At 41.6% G+C, this 17,337-nt stretch overlaps 2 protein-coding genes across 2 annotated transcripts in view; one reads left to right on the top strand and one right to left on the bottom strand.

The window, feature by feature from the left end:
• The window catches only part of drd2a (dopamine receptor D2a), a 98,855-nt gene extending 92,720 nt beyond the window's left edge, over positions 1-6,135 (bottom strand). The window contains exon 1 of the mRNA XM_084064260.1: positions 5,696-6,135. The gene's annotated coding sequence lies outside the window, so the exon portion shown is untranslated. The remainder of the gene's footprint in view (positions 1-5,695) is intronic.
• ankk1 (ankyrin repeat and kinase domain containing 1) overlaps positions 1-17,337 on the top strand; it is a 361,956-nt gene that overhangs the window by 167,424 nt on the left and 177,195 nt on the right. The window lies entirely within an intron of this gene.

Here is a 17,337-nt window from a genome sequence, read left to right as displayed (position 1 = left end):
ATATTGGGATCCAATGCTTCCCTGCTAGGCACTCAGCATCAAGGGTTGGATTGGGGGTAAGTCCCTGTGACATACTGGTGTCATGTCCAGAGAGTGTGCTTGTCCAAGGGGTGTACTTGTATAGCAAGCTGCCTCACGCTACAGAAACAAGAGATAGGTTCCCATGACCTATGGGGTCATGTGGCTCAGGAACCGTTGGCTCCCAAGGCTACTGTTTTTGATGGTCATTATCTTATCACTGGTATATGTTTCACCTAGGATTTTTTATCTCTGCTTATGGTCAGACAGACTTAAATACATGCATTTCCTTTTGGTAATAGACTGCTATGTTTGATATGTATATTTGATAATATCACACTTAAACAATTTCATTAAAAACATTTATGTTAACCACATTAACCCTGGCGTCTCTATTTTGGGAAGATTTGTCAAAAAGTGTAAAAAGAAAAATTCTAAAACAAATGTGCAAAAATGTATAAATGGTGAAAATAGCTTATCACAAGCTCACAACACGTTGCATTGTAGATTGGCTATTTTGCTATTTTGTTGTATGAACTCTATAGGGCTTAAGAGGTAAAGAGGATGCCCCCCCCCCTCTGTTTCTTTTACAACTCGAACCCTGGATCTGAAAGCTAACAACGCATCAAGCTACAACGTCACGCGACGGAGCATAAATTGAGCCGTATAGCAGGAACGAGGGTTATATGATTATTATGACAGGAGCTCAGGAGTTTACATTTCATGAAAGAATCCCACCGGCTGGAGATAAACATTTGGTCTAGAATTAGTAGTTTGTTGATATGCTGACTTCACCTGGGATGTGGCCAACAACCTCTTGTTTATGCATTTGTTACTGTTCAAAATGTAAGCCACTTATATTTCACATGGGCATTATGTTTTCATTCCAAACAGGAAAAGCTTAATTGGAAGCACATCCATCACCCTTTCCCTTATGTGCTTCGCTCGTTTTTGTCTAAACAAAGTACTTATCGGCCCTTATAAAACACTATAGAATCTGTGGAACTACCAAAAAACATTTTAGACTCTCATGGCAGTTTTAAAGCGGATTTTTCAGCTCTAAAATTTGTTTCAACTAATCTGCTACTGTAGGTCCTGGGACGCTTTGTCCACGTTCAATAAATATTGAGAAAATAGACTATGGCCGTACAGAACACAAAATAATTAGCACTACCCCCACAAATCTATAATATAAAAGGCTGTAGCTCAATAGAGAATGGAAAACAAAAAAATAGCTGATACTGTAACAGTAGCTGGGGCGATTTTCTGGGGCTACGGTTACATTGTGTGGTTTGGAAATGGTGAGTGCATTGGATTTAGCCTCTGGTTTCTAACATTGCAGAGATGTCATGTTCACAAAGTAGAGCTTGGATAGCCCTTGTGTTATGACATTCTCCACAGACAGGATACACGTTCAGGCAAACACAGTTTATTATATTAAATCCAGGCTGCAGGTAGAACATCCTCAAGCAAAACTTGGTCAAGGGGAAAATAAGTTGAGCAACTAAAGTAAAGGGTAAACAACAAAGAAAGCCATGAGGGGAGGCTAGAAACTCACACAAAGGAAGACAAATACAAATACTGCCTGAGGAAAAGAAAAGGAAGTGAAGACGAAATGTGATTAATTAACCCATTAAGACCTGAGGCCTTTGACAAATGCCTTCTAAGTTCTAAATCAGTGGTTCTCAAACTTTTTCGTGTCAAGGACCCCCCAAAATGATAAATAATTGGCCGTGGACCCCCCATCTGAAAATGTTTTGTGCCAGCGACCCCCACCCCCCCCATGAAGAGAAGATTTGTGTTAAAAAAAAAAAAAATTATTCAAAAAACAAGATTCAAAATTCAAAAATAGCAGATGTAGGCCTACAAGCTCACAGTGAGCTTGTATATCTATATCATACTGTATTATGGCTTATGCGGTTAAGTAGCATCTCCCTGCCGGCTGTCCTCGACAACCCTGACTGGTGGGACCTCAGCTGTCAAATGGCACTTAACCCAAGTGCAAAACCCTCACCGTGACATTCATGAGAAATCCTCCTCCCCCATCCCTCTTTACCTGTGTGGCCAACAGCTACATGTGACACTGTGAAGCTGCTTGAAGTCCTGATACAAAGGCGGCCTAGCTGAATGGGTAGAGATGTTGCCTGGGAAACAGAATATCCCAGGTTCGATTTCCAGCCCCGGCAATGTGTTGAAGTATCCATGACCCCCCCTCCCCCCCCTCACCGGAGCGCTCAATATGACCACCTGAGCAGCCATCAGCTAGGTAAAACTGAATTTCCACCGTGGTCTACATTACATTATCATTATGAGGTCAACATTACAATCAGACCTAGAATGGAGCCATCAAATCACTGCCATTATGGTCAAGAAATCCAATACCAAGCTTCCTGAGGAGGTTGAGACCTGGCAACAATATATCGTTGCTGTCAGGCAGAAACCTTGTATCTCCATATTTCATTGTGTTTTCTTCTTTGTCTTTTTTTTTTTCATAAATGAATGTCCTATTTTATTTATACTTTATCGTATGACAGTGTTGTGTAACAGTAAAGAATATAGCCGATCTACAAGCTCGCAACATCTTGCATCGATCTGTTGTTGTTCTATGTTCTATGACAGAGCTACTCTGAGCGGAGGTACAGTACAGTACTTACAGCTGCAATTAACTGTACTGTAATTAGCCTCGCTGTATCCCCCACCACCAGAGGAGAGGAGTCACATGAAAAGACAGTTGGCATTAAGTCCCTACCTGTCTGACAGCGACTTATATACTGGTTATGTCCGCCCCACACTGGAGCATGCCTGCCCCAGCGTGGCAACCCGACACAGGTTCTGTCAGAGCAGATAGAGCGTGTTTGGAAACGTGGCCAGCAAAACCATCATTGGCACATGGCCTCTTCCAGTTACCAAGACACACTCCAAACCCCAAAACCATCATTGGCACATGGCCTCTTCCAGTTACCAAGACACACTCCAAACCCTCTCACTAATACCCACACAGCAAGACAGAAGAAATACACTGTGTAGGGCAGACCGAGGACCCCCAGGGGTCCTTGAGGGGTTTCCAGGTATTTTATACTTAGCTATTCAAAAAACAGCTGATCTACAAGTTCACAACGCATCGCGATGCAATGCGAATTGTGAATTTGTAGATTGGAGCCTATTTCTTTAAAATTTGAATAATTTGGAGAAATGTTTTAACTCAAGTTAAAACATTGTGGTGCAACTGGTACAAAAAATGTTTTAAATGGGGATCATATCAATTTGGGGGTCCTTGACATGAAAATGTTTGAGAACCGCTGCTTTAAATACCCCAGAGTGTCCACTGCAAACAGTCTGGATGTGTGGAACATTAATAGGAGCTATGAGTCACTGAAAACATCTGTGACAAACAGTTGGTATTAACACCACAAGGCAGGTCTAGATCCTCGATTAGAACACAGTTTTTCACACAGCCAACATGCGACAGAACGGAGAGCATGGCTGTATGTGCTGTTGGTTCAACGCTCGTTTGTCACCTTATACGTCACCGGTCCGCCCGGGCTTCGGTTGACACTATAATATCCTCCGGAACTCACTCACACAACTGATGCAGCTAAAAAAAAAGAAAAGCATGCTGGTTCATTGTCTGAACTGATTAGTAATAGATTATTAACTGTGTTAACCATGTCCCTATTTTGGCCATGGCAATAGAGGCTCTTTTTTTTTATAGCGGAGATGGAAGATCTGCCAGCTTGTGAGCTTCCAGATCTGCCATTGCATTATTCTTCCTATAAGTACTGTATATATAAAGGCTTAACCGCTCGGACCTCTGCATCCCTGTTCTGGGGGGGGGGGGGGCAGTCGCCAAAAATAGCAGCTCTACGAGGTCCCCAACGCGTCACAGCGTGGCACGTTGGGAGCTTGTGGATCGCTATTTTTGGCGAAGAGATTTGGCGTAAAGGGGAAAAAACTGGTCCAAGTACAGTTGCAGCTCCGGGTCCGTTTCACTAAGACTAGAGGGTGTAACCACTTAAACCCCATGATATGGTTGACCGGAGTCCCTCAGGGCTCTATACTGGTGTATTTTCTGTTTTCTGTTATTGTGGGGAAAGCTTTCGCTGAAAATAGCCGATCGACAAGCTCACAACGCGACGTTGTGAGCTTGTAGATCTGCTGTTTTTCAGCGAAAGCTTTCCCCACCTGAGGTGTAAGTGGATAAGTGGTGAGGTGGTATACTGGTTAATATCATTATGTACCAGATGGCAGATGCTGTGTGTTGCATGGCATTTAGAAAGAGCGTTTAAAGAGAGATATCCGATGGGGTGGGGTGGGGGGGGAACTGTTACTGTAGATTGTTTATAAAACAGCTAACAAGGAGTTAATTCACTGCGATATACAGTAGGGATGGGATTACCATGTACAGTGTTCATGTATATAAAAGCCTTATTAAATGGTGCTGCTTTCCTTTTGCTGCAACAGAGCAAAATCACACATTGCAATTTTTTTTGGCTGACAGTATTTTTCTCACAGAGGCAGGGAATGAATCAGTCTATAGTCATTCAAGCATTTATTTTGTACTATGTCATATTCTGTGTCTTTATGTGCATTCATATCATAACCTAACAGTCACTATGATTATGAATTCTTAAATAAACTAATAATTGCATATTTTTTTCATCTTCAGTTATAAATTGCCAACATAAAAAACAAATACACCACCCCTAGATTTCAGCTCATCTGTTCTTCACTTTCAATAGTTTGTGCAATGGAGTAGTAGGTTATAAATTAGGCATATTATCTGACAACAACTATAACACCCTTAAGTCAGCACATGTCAAAGAGAAAAAAAGGAGCTTATACAAAACACAATTTCACATTACAAAACAAAAAGACACTGTAATAACTTCAGAGGTATATCCTATGCTGTCTGAACAGTTAATTATGTTGTATTCAATCACACTTCCATTCAAATCAGTCTATATTTCAGCAAGACAAAAAGATCAAATGAATCCCTGACACTTGCATATTATCAGCATGTGGATGCATTCGCCCGTTCTCTCTCTCTCTCTCTCTCTCTCTCTCTCTCTCTCTCTCTCTCTCTCTCTCTCTCTCTCTCTCTCTCTCTCTCTCTCTCTCTCTCTCTCTCTCTCTCTCTCTCTCACAGACAGAACGCACAAATATAGTATACGCACACAACCAAATTATAGTAAATAGTGAAATAGTGGATTCAGTCAGCTTAAACTGATAAATGGCACAGAGCCCCCCCCAACAGATCAGAGGTGAATAACAACTGCAACCTATTCCACCTTTAAAGTTATAGCAAAAGCAATTAAACCACTGTAGGACTAATAGCCTACATTATGCACAATCTCACAATTCCTTAAATGTCTAATCTGTATTGGTGCGAGTCCGACTGAGCATCTTGCATAAATTGGGATCATCATCAGCAGCAGATGGTCTGATTGATTGATTGATTGATTGAATACTTTACTTTAACAGTTTGCAAAGAAAAGCACAGAAAGTACAGTTTAATACAAGGTCTGCTAAAAGGATTAAACCCAAGAAAGCACTATGGCTTGTTTCCATTGGGGTCCTGTCCTGTGTATTCAATTAATGACAGACAAATAAAATAGAAAATAAACTAAAATATAATAATAATAATTAAAAACATTAAGAAAAATGGTGTATTTCTTACCTTCACGCCATAAGTTAGACTGTATCTGCTGTTACAGGCACCCGGTATTATTCCAACCTTAACGTCCACATTCAGCTTCTTTCACCGTCTGCTGTGTGTTTCATACATGTTTCACACTTCATACATTACTCAGTCGATGTTGCGCGACAGGCGCAGCAAGGCGGGGTGCGAGAGACGCACACAAACACACAAACACGCACGGTTTACAAGAGCATTCTTTCGGGAAAAAAAACAAGATTATTTTCTTTTTAATGTTTGTTGAAAACTTCTGGTAAATTATTCCTTTGAATGTTGGTTTGTGCGTCGTTTAGCGGAGCTGCTGTTAAAGCGCGTCGGAGGAGGAGCGCTGCCTGGCATAAGATGTAGTCCTGATCTGGAGGAGCTTTACGCACGACGTGCACGGAGGATGGACCGTTACCTCTGGTTCCGTTCTGACTGGAGCGGACTGAAGTCGCACTCCGTGCGTGTGACGGAGGATGGAAACGTTGCTTGGAACGTAGGAGAGACAGAGGCGTGGTTATCTGGTGAAACCTTGTTCAGGGGGTGTGTGTGTGTGTGTGTGTGTGTGTGCGCTTTATAGCAGTGGTGGGAGAAGTAGCTACTCACATTTGTAGTTACAGTAAACCACTGCTTTAATAGCCTAGTACCTACTGTCAAATTATGGCCAATTTTAAATCTATATTTCTATGTATGACGATGTCACGTGCCGAAAGCAACTGATCTATTGTATCTTAATGTTTAAAAATAAAAGATAAGAAAAATGGACTTAAGTAATGTAAAGTATACATGATGTGAACATGCAGTGCATCATTACCAGACTTAATTGTGTCCGTCAACTTCTTGTTTATGCCCCTATGACAGGATATACAGGTTTTGTAGCAATTGTAGACATGTTAGACCTTGAATGTGTAAGCTGTCACGGTTTGAGTCGCGAACAGTCTTCTCCCGGGTGTTTGAAGCCAGAAGGCACCAAGCGAGCTGAGACAGAGCGCAAACGTCGAGGCACAGACAGCTGTGTTGTTGACGGACAACGGATGATGAGAAACAAAAATACAACGGATGCACGCTTATGAGAAACAAAAATAAATATTCACTACTACGACTACTTTTGTATTTGACATTTTTCAATTTCTCTAAATATTATAAACTTTCACATATCGCGTATGAAAAGGCTACTATGGGCTACAGTGAAGTCGGACCGAATGACTGAAACGTTTTTTCTTTTTTTACTCTTGGTGTGGGGATTATGTTATGAAAGAAGAGAAATTGCAACTGCTATAGTCCATGGGAAACCATAAACCTACATCTAAATGAGTTGCCATATTTACATATTAACATTGAAACTCCGCAAGATATTCCTCTACACTTATTTAGTGAGAACATTGCTCCTCCTGCTGCTGAGAGCATCTCAGCACTAGCATTACTCCTGCCTGCCCCTGCCGCCAGCCCCGCCCCTCGCCCCCTTCTGGCTTCAACCACCCGGGAGAAGACTGTTCGCGTTTGAGTCAGAGCAGGATTGTAGGACCCAAGTGCAGAGAGAGACAGAGGCCAACAGGTCGGTTTAACGGGTTTATTAACTAAAGACAGGAACACAAACAAGGAACTGAACTCAAGATCTAACTACATGCAACAAGAGACAATGAACAAGCAAAGACAAGGTGCAAACACAGGGATTAAATAGACAGGGAAATAATAAGACACAGGTGAACTGAACAGACAATCAACACTGGGATAGGCTGAGGGACTTAAGAGGACACAGGAGGAGAACATGACTAATCACAAGACCGGTTAGACAAGGCAGGTACAGAACTACATGGGCAGACAGGAAGGCACATAATACTACAAAATAAGGGTACACAACAGCATGGCAAAAACAACAGAGTGACATAATAACAAGAACTAGGTGCAGTACAGAATAAAGGAACAGAAAGGAACATAGTCCAAGACCTTATAAGGGCAGAAAGGTCTACATAATAAAGTCACAGTCCACGGTCCGAGGAGCGGACCGTGACAGTAAGCATGTTCTAATCATGTAGGCCTACTAGGCCTATACTTACATTTTCCAAATATTTTATATTTTAACATTTTGGGAAAAATTGCCAATTTAATACTGCCCTTCCTTGGTAACATAACAGGATAGGTGTGGGCACCAAGAGGAAGAGTTGTTTTAATTGGAAAATACAAAAATAATGTATTTTCAAATGAAAACGCTATGTGCCGCTATATGCGTCCTTATAGACTGTAAGGTCTAATTAATTATGCAAGACGTTGATGGTGAATGTGTCTCTAATAATTAATACTGTAATGATTCATTACAGTCATTCATTACAATCTTATTCATTAGGCTTCTAATGAATAAGATTAGCATCTGCTGTAGCTTACCGCCATCGTATTGCCTACACTTCTCCATAAGGAAATCTGTAGATTAACATTATTTCATAATTAAAGGTGCAGCGTGTATTTGCTAGAATACGTTTTAAATAGCTCTACATGATAACAATCATTGCTATAGCAGAGATAACTCATACAGGATACATAAACAAGTGGAATTGGACGTGATGACCCAAAGAAATGAGCAGACACAATTGGAACTGGAACACTATCAAATTAAAACCGATGGATGGGTTCTCTCTCCTGACTGCCTGAAATTGGCAACCCACCTGAACATAATATTTCATAGTATTAAATAGTATTTTCTGTTTATTAACCCATTTATACTGGGAATACCTCTATGTCATTTTAGTTGTTTCACTGTTGTTGGGCTGTTAACTTTACATAAATTAACACCCTACTTGATCATTCTACTGCATCACACAAAAGCATCAACAGTAGCAGATCTACAAGCTTGAAACTGTGCGAAGCGACACATTTTAAGCTTGTAGATCTGTTACTTTTTATGTTTTTGAATTTGAATCCTGAAAAGTCACAGTTTTGACATGACATATGAGGTTTCCACCCGACAGAGAGATGTAGAGATAACATAGGTAGGATTTAGAAGGCGTTTTTAGAATCGGCCTCAGGTCTAAATGGGAGATCGAGAAACGGGGAGACCACTATCTAAACTATAGCTTTTAACCTTTTTAAAACAATTTTTTAAAGTAATTTTTATTCCACAATTTTGCAACCCCATTTTTTTTCACCCAGTGCCAATTGTCAAAGTAATCCTGGGCGCTACACTCCCTCTGTCAGCCTAGGGAGAGCCCAGAGCCGAGCTCATGCCTCCTTCAATGCATGAGAGCTCAAGCCCTCTTATCACCCAACAGGGGCGATCAGGTGCCCTGGCTGACCGGGGGGGGGGGGGGGGGGGTTATAGAGACCAGGATTACTGTGTGGTTGTGTGAGGGTACCTACCCTAGGAGACACGGGGAGAACATGCAAACTCCATACAGAAAGGCCCTTTCACCAACCCCACCTAGGGTATGGGCACTGATGACGCGGAGCGTTTAAAATTAGAAATTAAAAAACCTCAAATATTTAATTTATTTTAGAGCTAGTCTTTCACTAAATAGGGACCGCTCCTGTCGCAAGTTCATGATGTCATATGTCCATGTGTGGTCCAGTCCAGCGTGATCTAGTATGAGAGTGACAACACTAGCATAGACTCCCATTGTAAGAATGGAATGAGGAAATGCTCTGTCTATCTCAATGAGGAAGTTCCAATATTTGAAACTACAGCCCATAGCAGCCCGCTTCGTAGCGTTGTCCTTGGCACTTGGCTTGCTGAGGATGGATTTATCAGCATGTCTCAGGGCACTTCTGTGTCAGTTTATTGTTGTGTTTATTGTGTTATTATTTTCAGTGGGAAAGTCAATGTGCTGGTGAAATTACTGTGTTATCTCCACCAGGAGATTTATGCAGTCGTTTCAGTCTGTCTGTCTGTCTGTCCAGCGCTAATCTTGCCAACTAGGCCGATCAGCATCATATGTCTTGTGCATGCTGCCAGCAGCTGATGTCAGGCAGGGACCTCAATTCCCGAATATTTTTCAAATCACTCAAAGACAGCTATGTCATTTTTGTGAATTGTGTAAGCCAACTCAGCGTATGAGTAGTGTGGCTTGGGTAACTAAATCGTGTGGTAAGTACTGGGAGCTGATGGTAGGGCTGTGTGCTTCACCTCAGCAATCCATCCCGGAGTCTAATGCATTGAAACAGGGATAGACTATATACATTCTCGGCTGATACCGACAATAAGCCTCTCCGACCCACTTACTTACAGTACTTAATTAATAATTGCAGAGCAATCGTCCCTCCAGCCTATATGGGATACACGCCGGCCCGGGCATAAAGGCACTGCCCCCCCAAATGCCCTGACTGCCCCACCAAACATGATACCAAAGATCTAAAAAATGAATAGTCATAGTAAAAACGATTTAAAATTCTTCAACTGTCGCACCAAACCAACACTGTTTAATCCGCTTTGACCCGGACATGTCCTCTTTATGGGTCCTAATAAATCTGTCCGGGATTTTTTAGATAAATTCCTTAAAATATCCGGGTATAGCGTTTATCACAGACTAGTCTCGCGTAGCCAGACCCAACTGAAAATGAAAAACAGCGACCTCTGCTGTTTGTGATATTGTCTGTTGGGTCTGGCCGGAGGCAAATGGAACACCAGTGCGCAGGGAAACCGGGGTTTCATGTCTGCCTTCAGCGCATCACTTCCGGTTGGTGCGACTATGTTTTCATTCCCACTAACAATATTTCTACACGGAACACTAACACCACTTCTCCCAGAGAACATGGATGGTTTTGGTTATAAGCCCACTTGTTTCTATGATGAAAGAGTAATTTAAAATGTGAATATCTTTCCGTGGTTTTGTCCGCTCCGAGGACGCTATTGTTAAATTAGTTTCGGCTAGTTTCGAGGGGGGAAGGATGGACTCACACGTGAATCCCGCCCACTACATTTGATTGGGTAAAGCGCGGCCTGCTTCCTGATCTGAAGGCACGCCCACTTGTAGCCAATGCGCACACGTTATGACGAACCTCCCCGACAGATTCCAACGCAGAGCAGAATCTGTTCTTGAGAGATTAATCACAGACCAGCTAAGCGTGTTTGCAATACATGTTCACAACTTCATCCAGAAATACACTCTGAGAAGCTCTTGGAGTGTGTGAGCCCATGAACATGTATATATGATATACAGCACTGGGAGCTGAGATCAGTGAACCCCGCGACCCTGCATTTCCAGTTGAAATTGTGCTTTCCTCTCGGTGTTCAGAGCCGAAGTGTGGGCTCATTTTGACAGCAGTCACTGCACTTAAGCTGTGTGGTGTTGCTTGTAGAGGGTGCTGCACTGGCTACCACTTTGTGCTGTCACTCCTTGCTCCTCAGATCAAAAGATGCACTGAGCTCTCAAAAATTACAATATGCTACCTCTCATTTTTCTCTTTGTGAAATTTGCATGTTTTGAGGCTATTATTATATTATTATTATTAGTCTATTTTCTGGAGATAAATTAAGCCTGACATGTTGTTAGATTTTCTATATAATCAGTAGAGGCATTACTTTAAATAGGATTTATAAAGCACCCTTGAGGAAACCTTTAGTATAGTTCTAGTATAGTAGTCTGACTACCTCAGACTACAACAGACTTCGACAGTAGTCTGCAATGCTCAGGGGGGCCGGAAGCTAAATCAACTTATCAACTTGAGTCTTGACCAAAACAAAAACAAACAAGACAGTGCAGAGCATTGTTGCCTAGCCTCATAAACCTTACCACTGTATACGTCCATCTGCCTTTTCTTTTCTAGCTGATTGACCCTTCAACTGGCTATCCAGTCAGGTTATGGATGTCTATCTTTTTAGTGTCTCCAAGAGGGATTCAGAATAGGGTCACCCTAATCAACACACCACCATCTAGGACGCACGCACGCACGCACGCACGCACGCACGCACGCACGCACGCACGCACGCACGCACGCACGCACGCAATAACCTTAACCTCACACAAACTAAAGGGCAGCTAGTCCTCCCACACACGGCCATGCTAAAATCCAGTCTACAATGATGACCCATCAACATTTGTTACTGCCCTCCCAATCAAAGCAGTCTAGATCCGGCCGTATATCGGGCTCCTGTCTGTCTGGCTTATAATGGATCTACACTACTAATTATTTACACAATGTGCTTATGTCCCTCCGCCATGTGGGATGTACCGGTACTAGCCAAGCACAGGCATTTCCTTTTTCAAAAGGCTTGAGACTGAAATGCCAACTTGTGAATGCTGCATAATAGTTATGCATAATGTAATATGTCAAAAATATTTTTTTCATAGAATCTCGTTGTCATACCAACATTTTTCCTGTTAGGTAGTTTTATTCTCGTTACATTCCATCCACATTGTTGTTTCTGGGTTTTCTGTGACCTCTGTCTGCCTGCCTGTCTGTCTGTCTGTCTGTCTGTCTGTCTGTCTGTCTCTGTCTGCCTCTCTCCCTCTAACTCTCTGCAGGAACCTCCAGTCAATCACCTCGCTGTCTACTGCCAATCAACATGTTGTCAAACCCCTCCCATTGGCTGGTCCTGCTTCTTTTTTTGCTCATTTACCCAGGGTAGTAGCTGAGCAAAAGTGCTAATTTTCAGCAACACCCTGCACACAGACACACATTAAAATCTGGGAGCTGACCAGTACAACCACAGTCTTAAAGGACAACTTTGTTTTTTTACAACCAATGTTTATGTTTTAGATTGTAATTAAAGTAAATAAAAGATGAGTGTTAAAACATTTAAATTTACTGCTTTCTATAGTTTTAGCAATTTTCACAATCTTTTTTACAGTGTTTTCACAGTGGGCGGGGGCATTCTGTCCGGTGGCTAAATATGTATTTTTTTTAACACATTAACCCGGCGTTTTCTTTATTATTATTTACAGTAGCTCTTCTAGCCCCCAATAACTCACATCTGGCCATCTCAGACAGCCGGACCTTTTTTATTGTTTAAAAAAGGCATATTTAGCCACCGGACAGAATGCCCCCGCCCACTGTAAAAAATATCGCAAAAAATGCTAAAACTATAGAAAGCATTAAATGAAAAAAAAATTACACTCATCATTTATTTACTTTAATTACAAGCTAAAATATAAACCTTGGTTGTAAAAAACCAAAGTTGTCCTTTAAGGTGACGCTCCACCAAACAGACTACTTCAGACTACAACCGGAAGTTGGTTGGCGCACGCACGCACGCACGCACGCACGCACGCACACACCCACACCCACACACATACACAGGTCTGAGTAAACAACACACATGTATACGATTTGACTGAAAAGGCAGATCGCATGTTGGCTGCTGCCACAGCCCTTCCGGTTCAAGATGTTGGTAATCATGTAGAAATGTTGAGTAATCATGTAGTATGGAAAATATGGGCCAAAAAACAAATACAAATGTATGCTGAACAATTAAAAGTATTCCGGCCTGGGCCAAGGCGTGGCAGTCCAGGCACCCTAGGGTGCAACACCAGCCTGACAGCAAATCCCGATCCCGACGACCTTTGCCCATATAGTTCTCAGGTGCCCACTGTTCCGGGTTACCCAGTTGTCTGACCGGGGCTTAAATCAGGCATTACTGCTGAGGTCTATGAGAGAATGAGGAAGGAAGAGTATAGAGATTATTGGCAATCACATGTTGCGCTATTCTTTTGTGGCTTTAGAGTAGACATTTAACTGCATAAAGTTGCACAACTTTTCTATTTCTAGTGATTAATGTTGTTAGTTTGGGTTAGTCATTTATTTTATTTATGTGTATTTAGGGGAAATGATTAGTGATGGGGTCGATTTGCTGGGAGACACATTGCAATTAGTGTAATAAATCCAATAGATTCCTGCTGTAAGCAGCATGCCTGACTGAACCCATAGTTCATTGCAATATATAAAGGTGCTGATAAGTTATAAGTGGTGGTGAGACTAGGTACGGATTATAGCTTGTGCACAATATGCCTGGCACTGCCACCTGAAAATCTACTTTTCGATTAGTCAGTCGGAGACCCCTCGGTCCGTTTCATCTATTTGAGGACATGGTCCACTTCCAACTTCCAGTAGGGAGATTTCAAAAATAAACCTGTTATCTAATCACATTACACGTTTCCAAGTGTGTAAAATAAAATACACTCTTATTTTGAAAGCCTCCCAGTTGTAGGAGGAAATTTGATTTCTATTGAAACCATGTGACGCTTCATATAAGTAAAATAACGGACTTGGATTATTTGAATGCAAGAATTTGGCAAAACCTCATATTTACGATTTAAGCAAACCATGTGCTTGTGACTTACACAATGCAGACACTTTGGAAGTGCGTTGTCCCTTTCGACGCCAGCTCTGTGGCAGCAGGTGAGTAATGATCTCATCTGGTTAACTAACAGTAGCCTAGACTTGCGCTCAGAACTACTCTACTCAATCTGAACACAGTCGGTTGCATTGTCGTCAATTAAAATAAACTGTCTGCCGTCATGTTGTTGTCTTGATGGATGATATTGATTTTAAATGCTCAAACAATATCCATATGGCTCTGTTGCAATTGACAATGTAACGTGACATGCTTGCAAATGTCGGCTATATTTTGTCATAAAGACGAGACATTAAAATCCCGAATCTGATTCGACCTATTCAATTCTGATTTGGGTACAGCACTAACTTTTGGGGAGAATGTGACTCGGGACAAATAAATTCCAATGACTTTTTATTGATTTCTGTCTGTGGACCTGAGTTGCATTCTCCACAACAGTTAGCTGGCGCTACAATAACTACTGTGCTGTACACATGTAAAGAACAAAACAGACCTACAATGGGCCATTGTGGCAATAATTTAACATGCCAAAAAAGTGATTTAATTTGCATGCTGTGTGTGTGTTTGCACTATTGTGCATACGCAGTGCGGGGGGGGGGGGTTTATGCACAGGGCCCATTGTCACTTTAATCCGTCCATGGAAGAGACAGATTGACCAGTCATGCATGCATTGAACCACTTCCGTTCTACTTCCAATCACAGCATTTTGTTAATATCAATGTAATAGCATACGCGCCGTAAGCCATGACGTTACACGTTTCCCCCGTATTGGCTGTTTACATGGAGACACGAGGCGGAGCGTTTTCAATGATTTCAACTCTGGAAGGAGGTTTCACTTCCTTGCAGTTTCAACCCCAGAAAATGCTGTTGCCGTCTCAACGGAAGGCACATCTGATATTTTATATTGCCGTTTTCTCTAGAGACCGTTGTCGTCTAAACGGGACCTCAAAGAGTTACAGACATATAAAGGTCAATGTGGAACCCCCTATAGGAATCGTTAAAGGGCCCCTGTTAAGGAATCGGAACATTAAGAGTGAATCGTTAAGGAACCATAATCGTTAGAATCCTAAAGGATCCCAGTGAGGCAGTGTAGTGCCATAGGGTACCACCACAGCCTGATGCTGTCCGTTATGGCCTCTATTAACTTGTGTTGATGAGACAACGTTGGCAGAATGCAAAATGAACCACGCAGCCCTCGCCCTCACGGCGTCTTATGCAATTACCGTTGCTCTCATGTCTAACACCATGCAACATAAGGTATTGCAATCCAGCAAGGACTCCAATTAGCTGTGTGCAGCACAATACTAATACTCACACCATGCATGTAAATCCACTAGGGAATTCACAAAAGGAATTAGCATCTCTTTAATGCAGTCTGTAAGAGACAGGCTGACCTCAAATGTTAAGCATATTATTTAGAATAGGTTAGGTTTGATGTTTACCTGGTATACAGTGGTGGAAAAAGTGCTAACATTATTTACTTAAGTAAAAGTATCAATACTGCAATATAGAAATACTCTGTTACAAGTTAACGTCCTGAATTCAATACAAAAGTATTGGCATCAAAATGTACTTAAAGTAACAAAAGTAAAAGTACTCATTATGCAGAATGTCCCATTTCAAGTTTTCCGTTGTATAAAAATCTCTTGAAAATAGCCGATCTACAAGCTCACAATGCGTCGCAACGCATGTGTGAGCTTGTAGATCTGCTATTTTCAAATGGCCAAAATGTATATGGCCAAAATGAAGTGGTTAATGTATGTTTTGTAATAATAATCTAAATCTACAAAGTAACTAAAGTTTACAAATAATTGTAGTGGAGTAAAAAATACAATATTTGCCTCTGAGATGTAGTGGAGTAGAAGTAAACGTACTGAAAATTGGAAATACTCAAGTAAAGTAAAAAATACCTCAAAATTGTACTTAAGTACAGTACTTGAGTAAATGTACTAAGTTACTTTACACCACTTCTGGTATAGTTACTATGAAGCACTACATTGTTCTCTTTGCCTTCACCAGGGTTCATGTTTACTCCGCTTACTCTGATTATGCACTTTGCGAGTCACTCTGGAAAAGAGCAGCTGCTAAAAGCTTAAACTGTAAACTATGAACATTAGGGACACACATCTCTCGCTGCTACAGTACATTACCAGACTCTCAGCCTTTCAGAATCAGCCGCTGCAATTTGGGCTGAGATTAAGAAAAGGCTTAATCCCCCTCCAACACACCCTCTCATACATTACATTGAAAATAATATGACACCAAATTCCCACCATCAGCAAGTATGCCGCTTCCACTTTGACGATAAGGCAGTGACGTTCCATGCTTCGTCATTAAGTCATTGTGTGACAACAGAGCTACATTTATGAATTTGGTCATTTACATTTATGAATTTTGTCTTCTAACTCCTAACAGTTTTCTGAAAAACGAATGTTGCTTTATGTTAGTGGAGCTAAACCCCCCCCCCCCCCCCCCCCCCCCATCTAAAAAAATGTTGTTCCAGGGACCCCCAGAAGCAAAGATTTGATTTATTTTTTTTCCCCTTTAAAAACATCTATGTATACAAAAATAGCAGGTATATCTGCTATTTTTGAATAGCCAACCCAATGGGCTAAAATCTAAAATGACACAATGCTTTCCCGGTTTTAATGGGTTAAGTTTGTTGGACTGCTAGTTGAGGGATGAGAGGACATGGCAGACAAGATATGGCGGGCAGAGAGAGAGAGAGAGAGAGAGAGAGAGAGAGAGAGAGAAAGAGAGAGAGAGAGAGAGAGAGAGAGAGAGAGAGAGAGAGAGAGAGAGAGAGAGAGAGAAGAAAAGAAAGTGTGCCAACTGAGGTGCAAAAGAAGTGCTGGCCAAATGAATTTGGATTCGAAAATATAAATCATTTAGAAGGAAGGACCTCTCCAAGCAAAGGAGAGCGACTGTAGCATTGATGAACTGTGCCATTCCATCCATTCTGCTCGTTGGCTCCGGGCCAGCAGAGTAATTATGTGTCTCAGAGTACATCATAGGCGAAATGGGAAGTTAACGACACACAAGGACTAACTTATTGTTAATTCCTGCCACCTGTTCGGTAGTACCGTTTCATGGAAATAACGTTCTTGAACTTTGTCCGTCACAGCTGAGCGACCCTTTGTTTTGTTTGTATCAAAGTTCCACCTGTTGTGTGTGTAGTCCTTCTCCAGAGCTCATTATTTTTATTGACGCTATGGTACCATACCACACTGCCGCTAGAACGTTTTTGGAAATTGGAAGTTAGAGAATGAGGCAGTTTCAAGCTGTCAATTAAATACAGTGTTTACAAATACGGAACAGGGGAGGTAATGATGCTATGAATCTGAAAATATACAGCGTCGGC

The sequence above is a fragment of the Gymnoscopelus microlampas genome, assembly GCF_963454915.1.
Source record: "Gymnoscopelus microlampas genome assembly, chromosome: 8".
Taxonomy (NCBI): domain Eukaryota; kingdom Metazoa; phylum Chordata; class Actinopteri; order Myctophiformes; family Myctophidae; genus Gymnoscopelus; species Gymnoscopelus microlampas.
This window is presented reverse-complemented; position numbering and strand designations above follow the sequence as displayed.